This window comes from Ornithodoros turicata, chromosome 1 (assembly GCF_037126465.1).
Source record: "Ornithodoros turicata isolate Travis chromosome 1, ASM3712646v1, whole genome shotgun sequence".
Lineage (NCBI taxonomy): Eukaryota > Metazoa > Arthropoda > Arachnida > Ixodida > Argasidae > Ornithodoros > Ornithodoros turicata.
The window spans coordinates 164866760-164877246 of NC_088201.1; the positions used below are offsets into that span (position 1 = coordinate 164866760).

Genomic DNA, 10487 nt, shown 5'->3' on the forward strand with positions numbered 1-10487 from the left:
TCAAGTCAAATCTTAAATTCGTTATCTTGATCGTTATGTTCAAAAATCTAAATCTTGAAACTCAACTTTTGTTGCTTTCAAGGTCCTTAATTACCATTAATTACTTTTAATTGCTCTTACTCTTGATTACCTTCAACTAGTTTCATTTACATTTACCCTCTTATATACCCTTCACCTGTCCACGTATACTTCTGTGAGTCTTCACCATCTCATACGCAGACACACACCACACACACACAGACACACACATGCAGCTTTTTTCTATTTTGACTCTCCCAATGCTAACGCATTAAAGTTAAAGCATGTAATAGAATGGCAGCAATATTTAATGATAATAGCTCTAGTGATGTCAATGTGCAGATGAATGATGCGTCAACCGATAACTCCGTGTTCAAGGTCCTCCTCTTACGGCTCCTGCTTCTCGAGGATGTGCCACCTTGCTTGTTCATGCGATAGTTCAGGCTGCCGTGCTGTGCGTAATATTCTGGAATATAAGAACTTTTTGTACTGACCACGGCACTTCAAAGCTGATGGGTCACCTTTAATATACAATGTAGGTGTTCTTGTTTTGTCCGTACTGCAGCTGGACTTTTATGGCCCTGGTTTTTCAGGTTTTATGTTTTTTTTAAAATCGGCGCTAAGAAATCACGTTTTATTTCAGAACCAGGTAAAACAGGGTAAAACCGCGGGATATCTGTTGAAAAAGTAGTCTTCCGGGTAGAAAATAAAAAAGATCACTTCTCGCATTTTAGATTGGCAGAAGGTGCGGAACAGCTGTGCTGCGTCTCTAATGGTTGGAGTCCATCGGTGCCCTAAATTGACGTCTGAATTGGCACTGCTCCAAGTTCGTTTCCAGTTTTTACCGCAAGTGGCGATGATGCAAATCGGAGGATAAAAGCCGGTTTTACCCGAAAACACAGAGCTCCTTGCACGTGTCGCGCGCAAGCCAAAACACTTTATAATAATCCAACGGCATGAATGACAGTGATGACAATAATGAAATGACATGTATGCAAATTAGGTGGTCCTCAAATCGGCTTGAGAAACGAGAAGGTAGACAGGTACTATAATCAAAACGACCATGAAAGTATTTCAGCAACACTTTTCATGTGTATTCGTATTGGGAGCTAAAGAAGAATCCAGATGTAATCAGAAGTGCTGAGCAGAAGGGAAATTTATTAGAGATACGAGATCTGCATCCCTGAAGGCAAATCATTATTCTGTGCATCTTGATACAGACCGGTGGTGGGGAAAGTGCTCGTCATTGTCGGCCTCAAAGCGGTGGGAAATGTGGGAATGTTCTAATCTTCTAAGGGAACTGTGCCGACACATGTCTCAAAGCGTTTGAGGAACACCCAGGGAAAACCCCAGACAGTACAGCTGGAACCGAGATTCGAACCCGGTTACGTCCCAGCCTCGACGTGACACAGCCAGCACGCTAACCACTGCGCCACGCGAACTGGCATTGATAATGACCGACGCATGCCTTGTAGCATCTGGACAGCTTCTAAGGACACGCAATGATGAGCGGGAGGGGCGTTTGAATTTTGTGATGCAGTGCGACACTCGTAGCTGGTGCTGTTTTTTTTTTTCTTTCTTTTAGATTATCTGGCCTTTTTGAACCATGTTTTGGGAGATATTGCAAGTTCTTCGAGAGGTTATTAGGCGGTGCTGGGAAAAAATATGTTGCCCTTATCGAATCAGTTTACGTAGATCAAAAGAAAAACAAAAACAAAATCAATAACAATCAATTACAACGAAGGTTATGTGACGCGCAATCCACACAGTGACGCATCATATATTTTTTAAAGACAATAGCACAATAGCTTTTTTTTGCAGTTAATATTTCTGCACGACGTTCTGTTCTTTGATGACGTAAGCATCTGGACAATAAGTGTTATTTTGTCTTCGTATACAGTACGGTAAAATAAACAGAGACCCCATGAATGACATTCCACTAGATATGGCCGCGAAGCAACTGTGGCTATGAGCGGCGAACCTCACTTTTTTTGCAGAACTATGAAGTCCTCTACGGATAAGCGCAGACTCAACCAAAACTACGCACGGTATCGCGACAGGAATAATCGAAAAAAAATAGTAATAATTACGCTTTAGCCCCGCCTGTTTGATTTTCGCAAAGAAGCGCGCGCGAAATGTGCGCGTAGTGGAGGAGGTGTCCCCGCCTTCATTAGTTTTGCCTTTTTTGTGATAAGACGGTTATTTAGTTTTCTTTTTGATAAGACGGTTGACGCCAGCATCAAGGTCAACGCGTAGGTACGAAAGGAAAAACAACAGGCGGGAACACTTCCTCCTCTCCCAACACTTTCCGTGCGCTCTTCTTTGCCACAATCAAGCGGGCGGGGCCAAAAGCGGAATTTTTACTATTTTTTAGTCTATTTCTGTTGCGATGCAGTGCATAGTTTTTGTTGGGTCTCTGGCTGTCCGTGGAGGACTTCATATCTGTGTAAAAAAAAGTGAGGTTCACTTTGCAGTTTTGAAAGTTCGATTGAAAAAAATAAATTTCCCTCAATTAAAAATTGTCTAAAGCCTTCCTAAATGTCGGCAAAAGTTCCCAGAAGGTAATTGCCGAAAGTTCCACAATCCTCCGGCGAGTACGTCGCCAGTTAGAATTTTTTGTTACTTTAGGTGAAACACTCTGTATCTGTAGCTGAAAAATTGACGAGACTGTCAGCAGAATGCGTATCAGGTTTTCCAAACACAAGATCAAGGTCAGGTGATGTTACAGAAGGAGCTGCAGAATCTCGAAAGGAACGATGCCCAGTCAATTACAAAATTAACAACAACAACAACAACAAAAGATATTCTTTTATAGCAGCGTAAGATTAACTTACATTTACACGTTTTCATGCATGCTTGATATGTGGCAAAATTATTGGCGTTTCCCCCACATCCTCCGTAGATAAATTTCAGGCAATCCAGAGATCTTGGATTGAAGTAGAACCTCGTGATGTTTGCCTTGCACGGGCCTTTAGATGGAGCCATGTAGCAGACATTGGGACGATCCGCTATTGGCACAAAGAAAATGAGGGGTCAAATAATAGAAGCAGCAATAGCAATATAGGGACCGTGCAGTAAAGTTTCGGAGCCGAGAAAGAAGCCGCAAGGCGGTCGTGTAGCTGCCGCAAAGGAACGCCGACAAACGTGCAGCGGCCGTGTTTTGTTTGGGACAATCGTCCACATATCGTTTGCTTCCCTTATCTGATTTTACCTGAGTGGGAAGGAAGCCGGTAGGAAGGAAAAGGCGACGTAGAGAACAACCTGACGGTTAAAATTGTCCCACTTGTGGTGCTGCCGCCACAGTGTTCGGCGCGCCGCCTGGAGAAGAGCACGTCCCTGTACAGGGTGCCACAACGAAGTCGGACCACACTTAGAGAAAAAAAAAAGAAAGAAAGGAACGAAGCATTTTGCGTTTTTTGAGCGTTTGCATTTTGCGAAGCGGCGAAACAACCTGGCCGACTTGAAGGGGAACTATGCCGACATTCGCCTTAAGCGTTTGCCGGAAAACCCAACCCAGGCAAAACCTCGGACATCAGAGCCGGTGGAAGGATTTGAATCCGCTACCTCTCAGTCTTCACTACGACCTTGGTTACCACCAACGGACGGATGCAAGTAACAGATTAAAATTGCTCTTTCGTCTACACCGTGCCGAATCTTTTTATTGACGGAATAATGTGCTTTATATTACAACCACTTCTTTGACGTGATTTTTAATAGAGCTTGGCAGAATTAGAGAACAAGAAGCTTCCTAGAGAGAGAGAAAAAAAAAAAACTAGACATGTGGGAATAGTAATTATAACATACGAAGCGTATACGAAGTGAATAGTTATATAATCGAATCAGTTACGTATACGGCATATGTACGGATATGCGGATACATTCATCACACAATATATGCTTACGGATCATCATGCGATGCAGCACTCACTTAATTCCATACCCCTATTCTGAAGCTTTCATGCTTAGGAGTGGAGCTCCGGAATTGTTGCAATACATTCTATTCGTAAGATCCATTACTTCGATTCCAAGTTGGAATACAGAATTACGCATTCCATTCGGAATTCGAAATCCGATTATACGCAAAGCCCTAAAAAAAGACAGCGTGACTCACCTGAAACCAAGCAAATAGTAAGAGCCACGACAACGAATAGGTTCATGGTCACTCGTTGACTTCGAAGCGTTTAACTCCGGAAATCACTTGTGTGAGTGTCTCGTGCACTTGGGTTTTTCCACGGTATCTTTACCCTGCAACAAACCTTGAAACAATAGAGAGTTTTAATGCATGGGGTGGTGTTCACGATAACAGCTCCGAAAACATGATAAGCCAACCGTCCCCCAAGCAGCACAATGTACTGAAAGTCGTGTGCAATAGGGGTGCGCGGTATGTGTCTTATCAGTGTTTTTTTTTTTTTTGTAGTTTCGCGAGTTTGTTCAAGGCCTTCCGCCTACCCGTCCGCCCCTATTGCACTCGACTTTCAGTACATTTTGCTCCTTGGGCTTTCTTCGAAGCGGGTGGCATCACGATCGCGAAGTTTCGATTTCATGAGTTCATTCATAGGCGCCGACTGCAAGGGAGGGGGGGGGCTTAGTTCCCCCCCCCGGAACATGAAGTAGGGGGGGGGGCACCGCTTAGTTTTCAAAGGCGTAATCCCTTCAGTTGTGCACATATTCACTGTCTACGTTCTCTCTGTTTCTTTTTTTTTTTTTTTGTTCTTCCTTCCTCTTATTTCTATACCAGTTCTGCATACATCATAGGATCCCGCCAGAGTGTGTGATTCTTAAGCTTTAGGTTTGTGTCCTTCATTTTTCTTTTCCTTTCTTTCCTGCTTTTTGTTTTCTTTCGCTGTCTTTTTTCTTTACATCTTTTGTCTTCCCCCTTTCACTTTTTTTTGGAATAACAAGCCGACATCCACCTGGCTTACCTTTCCTGTCTTTTTTTTCTTAATAGACAAAGCCTCCCCCGCCAGAGTACTCACTCGCGGTGCGCCCTTGCCCCCCCCCCCCCCCTCCCGGGAAAATGAAAACTCTCCGCCTCTGACTTCATTTATCGTATAGTTTTCGTAGAGATCTTGATGTGTGCTTAAACACGCTTAGAGCTGGACAAGCTAACACGATGTTTCCTCTGGAATGAAACTTAACCTGTGAACTGATCCAATCAGCACAATGTGCTGAAAGCGCGAGTGCATATGGGGTGCCCGGATAGAGCAGGCTTCGGGAGTTCTGGGAAATCGTAAGGGTCCTCCAATTCCAACTCCCTATCGATATCTGCCAACCATATATGATCCATGTGATATCAGCCACTCCAAACGAATCATGCGATTGGTTTATCACGTTTTCCGAAACGTTGCCGTGAATGTTGTACGTTTTCCTAATGGCGAATTCGGGTGGTCATTTCGTGGCAACTCTTTTTTTCCAGGTCCCTCCTGTTCTCGCCAGTTTTGCCAGATCTCCATGTTCACGTGGCGCCTTCCGAGCGCCAGGAATTTCCCAGCTAGCACTTTTTTAAACGTGCCTCGACGTGACGAAGCAGCGGGTAGCCCAACTATACCCGGTGTCGTCACATCCGCACTGCAACGATGGCGAGTGCTCTTATTGGCCCGTACGTCGAAGTCCACGCGGTTTAGCGGACGACGGATCCCGAAGACGGGCAACCGCGGTGACCCTAGCGCGATCCAGGTGACTAAAACCGCTAGGTTCCTGGCACTCATGTACGGGTGGCAAAGGCCACGTGATCTTGCTCGGGTGCCAACCGAGCAATTTCCGAGCGCTAGGCCGTGTTGCCATGAAATGGCAACACGAATTCGTCATAAAGTTATCTATTGTCTGTCTTCACAGGCAGCTCTGCGCAATGACGCACCCCACTGATAAGTCACCTGCCAGCCACACATATGTACTTGAACTTTCAGTACATTGTGCTGCTTGGGGAGTGCAAATCACTTACTGTATCGCCACGCCCGGAGCTTTTACGGTATCGAAGCTATTACGTAACCGTATTTTCCCACATGTGATGCGAGCATGCAGTACGAAAAGGGAAATACGCGGACGCACATGTAGCGTCGCGACATATTGATCGACTGATTGATATGAAGGAAACATACAAAGGAGATTTCGGCTTCGCTAGTGACATATTCTCATGTGCTTGAGTCATAATCTCTGTACATCAAGAGTTTTACGTAATGCCAGCTTATGTGTTGAACGTTTGTATAACAAATAAAATGGAAACTTTTAATCAATTAATTTCTCTTCTTTACACCTCGAGCTTCCACAACATTGCTGACGGGCACTAAAAACAGGTTTATGGAATTGCGTCTCGAATATGTCTGTTCCTGTGGTATTCAACGTTTCGTGACTAACAATTCTTATACTGTCTTTACACTTTTACGATGTTGGTGTTTGGAGTATGCGGTCCGTCCACTGCACATCAAAGTGCTGGAGGGAATGGACGTATTGCAGAATCATGATAATTAAGCACGCAAGTGTAGACGACATTGATCGCTTTTATCGATGCGCGATGTATTATCTCTATTGATTCCTGGCCACACGTTCTACGTAATGGACGATCTCTGAGGCGAACCCGACGACGCTGGATTTATACCGATCGGGGGAGGCCTGCCTGGTGAACGAACGCTATCCATACTAGTTGAAGCCTTCAAGCCTTCCAGATCTGTCTGTTCGCCGCAAAATGATACGCTTCTGCTTGTTCCATCGATTTTTTATCACAGCATATAACGATGTACTGAAGCAGTCAATAATTACTCAGCCCTTTTACGTCTCCTCTCATGTTGACCATTAGCTGAAAAATGGTGTCATAACGTGTTCAACTAGACCATTTCATGAATCATTCATACTCCGGATGTCTGTGAAGCGAAACGACTTGCTCGGATCCATTACAAACATCGCAGTCAGCAAGGAGTTTAAGAAAGGCCTATGTGACTTTCTTCATTTGTAGCACCTCATCCTCCTTTGCTTTTTTTTCTTTGATTAGTGTTGTTTCATGCCACTTATCTCATGCTGTTCTCATCGTTACCTGTACCGTATCATTGACTGTATTTGCGTTTTTCTTTGATGAACCCACCCCCTCGTCGTTGCTTCCCTTGAGGATACGTAAATAAATAAATATGTGGCCCGCCTCGGCTAATTATCGTTGTGCACCTTGTACACACAAGATGTCGCTCTGTCTTCGTGTCCGATTGGGACCTGCATATACCTGAGGCTCCATCCACTCTTTGAGATATCTGGCCAATTACAGGTCGAAATACAGTTCCCTATTATTGCAGGCCATCAAGTACTTATACCTCACCCTTATTTATTGGGTGCCACCATTTTGGACAAATTCGATTAATTTGGATTGAAAGAGATATCATCGCACTCTTAAAAATGAACTTCACCGCATAGCACGCTCCTATAGCCAACAATCATCTCGAATGATATCGCTATCTGCCCTGATTTGTTGAAAACGAGGGGAGTACGCCTTTTTCTGACACTTATGCTGTTCATATTTGTCACAGAAAAGGCGTACGCCTCCCGTTTTCAACAAATCAGGGCAGATAACGATATCATTCGAGATTATCGTGCCAATTCAAAGCTATCGATTAGTAAATAAAGTATAATTTCACTTCAAGCCTTCGAGTCGTGAAACATTTAGAATAGCCCAGTGCTCTACCCCATCGCCATGCTCAACACCTCACCCCGTGGTCTTGTTGTCAAGAATAGATAGAATACGTCTAGAATATTGTAACGACCAGAACATCGGTTTGCGATATGTTTTCTCGAAAAAACCTAAGGGCAGTGCTCATTAGCAACCGTTGCGTATTATGTATACATCGGAGTTTTTCCGCGAGGATGCCGGGCAACGTAAACTATATATAAAAGCGTTAAAACTCAGTGCAGGGAATATCAAAAAGACGACACGACACGGTTTTTTAAGTTCCCCTGCACCGAGTTTTAACGCTTTTATCACGGACTACAAAATAGATCCGTTCCTTTCTCTTTTTAAACGAGTTAAATGCGTCAATCTTTTAGGAGATTATAAGGCGGTTCACCTCTGGCAGAAAACGACACTGGGCTTTCATGGGTAGGGACTTTAGCGATATTTTTCTGCAGCAGCGCTATTGTTCTTGTCTGAGGGCGACATGGCACACGTGAGCCAGCGTAGGGTGAGGTAAAGTGCGATTGCGGCTAAGACGCAATAAACGATTTGATTTGAAACAATAACACATTTTGATTACTGCATACATGAAGGGCGATGTAGAACTCAGTTCCTGCTCAACAGTACATCGTAGGGATCATCGGGTGTCTGGTGGGCGTTATCCTTCGGTGTACGTTACACATAGGGTTGTCAATCCCGAGCCATTTTTGCAGTCCCGAGATTTCGGAATTGTTTGCTGTCAATCCCGGGATCCCAGGACGGGATTTCGGGATTGTGACGATCTCAGATGGTGCTTCCAAGTACAGTCCTGTGCGGGTCAGAATTATCTGACCCGCAGGTTCAAATCCGCACCTGACACGCAACCCTTTACAAATCGAGACCATAATCCGCCCGCAGGCCCCACGTTCTTTTTTTTTTTCGTTTTTTTTCAGAAGCTCAGCCGCAGCCGACCCGCTACCCGCAACGCGATGAACGTTCACGAGTAAACTGAGAGTATTCCCTGGTCCACGCCTTATGATTAGATGTGTCTGTGTGTATAGTTTATTGTATACGACATCAACGCAGGGGGCAAAAAGGTCCAAATGCGTGTTGGCTTGTGACTTGAGGCATGATCATACGAAACGCGACACGAACAAAGGACACACACGCGCTGTTGCACCTTAACAGTGTGACCGTTTGTTCCACCTTTGTTAGCGGCGTTCTACGTCATATTTCGAGCGACTGCAGTACAGACGCATAAGAGATTAAGCAACTCGGTGTGCTTTCTAATACCATTTGTTAAGATGAGACGACCGCAGCCGATCCGCTTCTCGCACGACACCTAAAACATAGACCCGCCGCCATCGAGTCACCCGTCCGCGCACGCAGGTCCCGCGGGCCGTGCAGAAGTCTATTTCCAAGTCCATTTACCTCAGTTGACTATATCGCCGTGTTGCGCGCAGTACATGTGCGGTTTGTCAATTCTACCTTTTCCTGAAGGAAAGCATTTAAGCATGTAAGGCAGTAATGGCGAAATGGTTCCTTTTTTCCTCTTCCTTTTTTTTTCTACGATAATGCCACTCCTTTTTCATTAATCTGCATTTCACTTTTGCAATTGAAAAGAAGGCGAGTCCCACTACGCTTGAAGTAACAGGAAATATTACTTTATAATTTCCTCAAACAGTATCACATTCCACTTGAATGACGATCAGCAACAAAAATAAAAATAACCAATAAAGACGAATGGAAAGAAACAAAACATTAAACGGTTTACAACACCGTCGCTGCGTGCTTATCCCATTGTACAACGATTAACACACGACCTGAGAAAGCACAGAGCTTCGAGGGTGGTGTCCCCAATTTGGAGCAAACGTTTTTGCAAATACTGGCTGCTGAACTGAAGGTCTAATCAGCTTCTGCGCCGGAAGTAACGACTTTCAGCAGATACCTGTACGCATGTGTAGGCAGCGGTCCTCTGCCACCTCCAGCCATAAAAAGTGCCATTACCTTACGAAGGAGTGAGTCTGCGCCTGATGGCCTACAGGTGTTGGATTTTTCTGTCATATCGGCTCTCACAGATTTTGCGGAAGGAATCCGGGTACTTCGGGACGTCGAAAATTGGCCGAGATCCCGGGATTTCGGCATTCGGGATACCCCGATTGACAACCCTATTTATGCATTGAGCTCTTTCTAATTTCCGTTAATTTTAAGTGGTGCGCGTTAGACCAGTAATATACGTTGGCGAGCAAAGTTAAGCTCACATTGAAACTAAATAGAAGTATCTTGAAAGAGAATATATGCAGATTTTAGCAAAAATCTTCTTGGAAACAGCACCGCAAGCGATGCTGCCCGGACGACACGGCCCACTCGGGGGCGGACCCCGGTATCAAGGGGCCCCTCTCCATTATATGCGGGACCGGCTCCCATTTGTCTCCCTCCTAGATTCAGACAATAAACAATGCGTTTGCTAAGCGCCACAGACAAAGCGACAACAGCATGTGATGCTACTGAGTAAACGAGGAGAGCTCTCTCGACAGACAGCATCAGCATGCCATATATGTGTAGCATCCCAACTACGCAGGAAGAAGTAAATGAAAAATAGACATCCTAAAGGTGCAATTTCTCTCTCCGGCCCTGGCCATAATGCGCGGTGGCTCCATGTGTGGACTCCACTACGGTAGCATTTACTGGCCCCTTGTGTTTCCTATAAAATAACCACTGTTATGCCGTGCCTGATCAACGCTGTCTTGCGTGGAAAGCAAAAATAAGCTGATATTTGAGAATATTTAAAAAGTCATATTATTCGAAAAGTCTGTCTGCTTTCTTCTTCTTTTTTTTTTTT

The 10487-nt window shown here is 44.6% G+C and overlaps 1 long non-coding RNA gene across 1 annotated transcript; it reads right to left on the bottom strand.

The window, feature by feature from the left end:
* Positions 1-308: 308 nt before the first annotated feature.
* On the bottom strand, positions 309-4272 carry LOC135372403 (uncharacterized). The gene is made up of 3 exons (XR_010415987.1): positions 4130-4272; positions 2853-3026; positions 309-484 (listed from the first exon to the last, which is right to left on the bottom strand). It is a non-coding gene; the product is annotated as an uncharacterized LOC135372403 (long non-coding RNA).
* Between the last annotated feature and the right edge of the window lie 6215 nt (positions 4273-10487).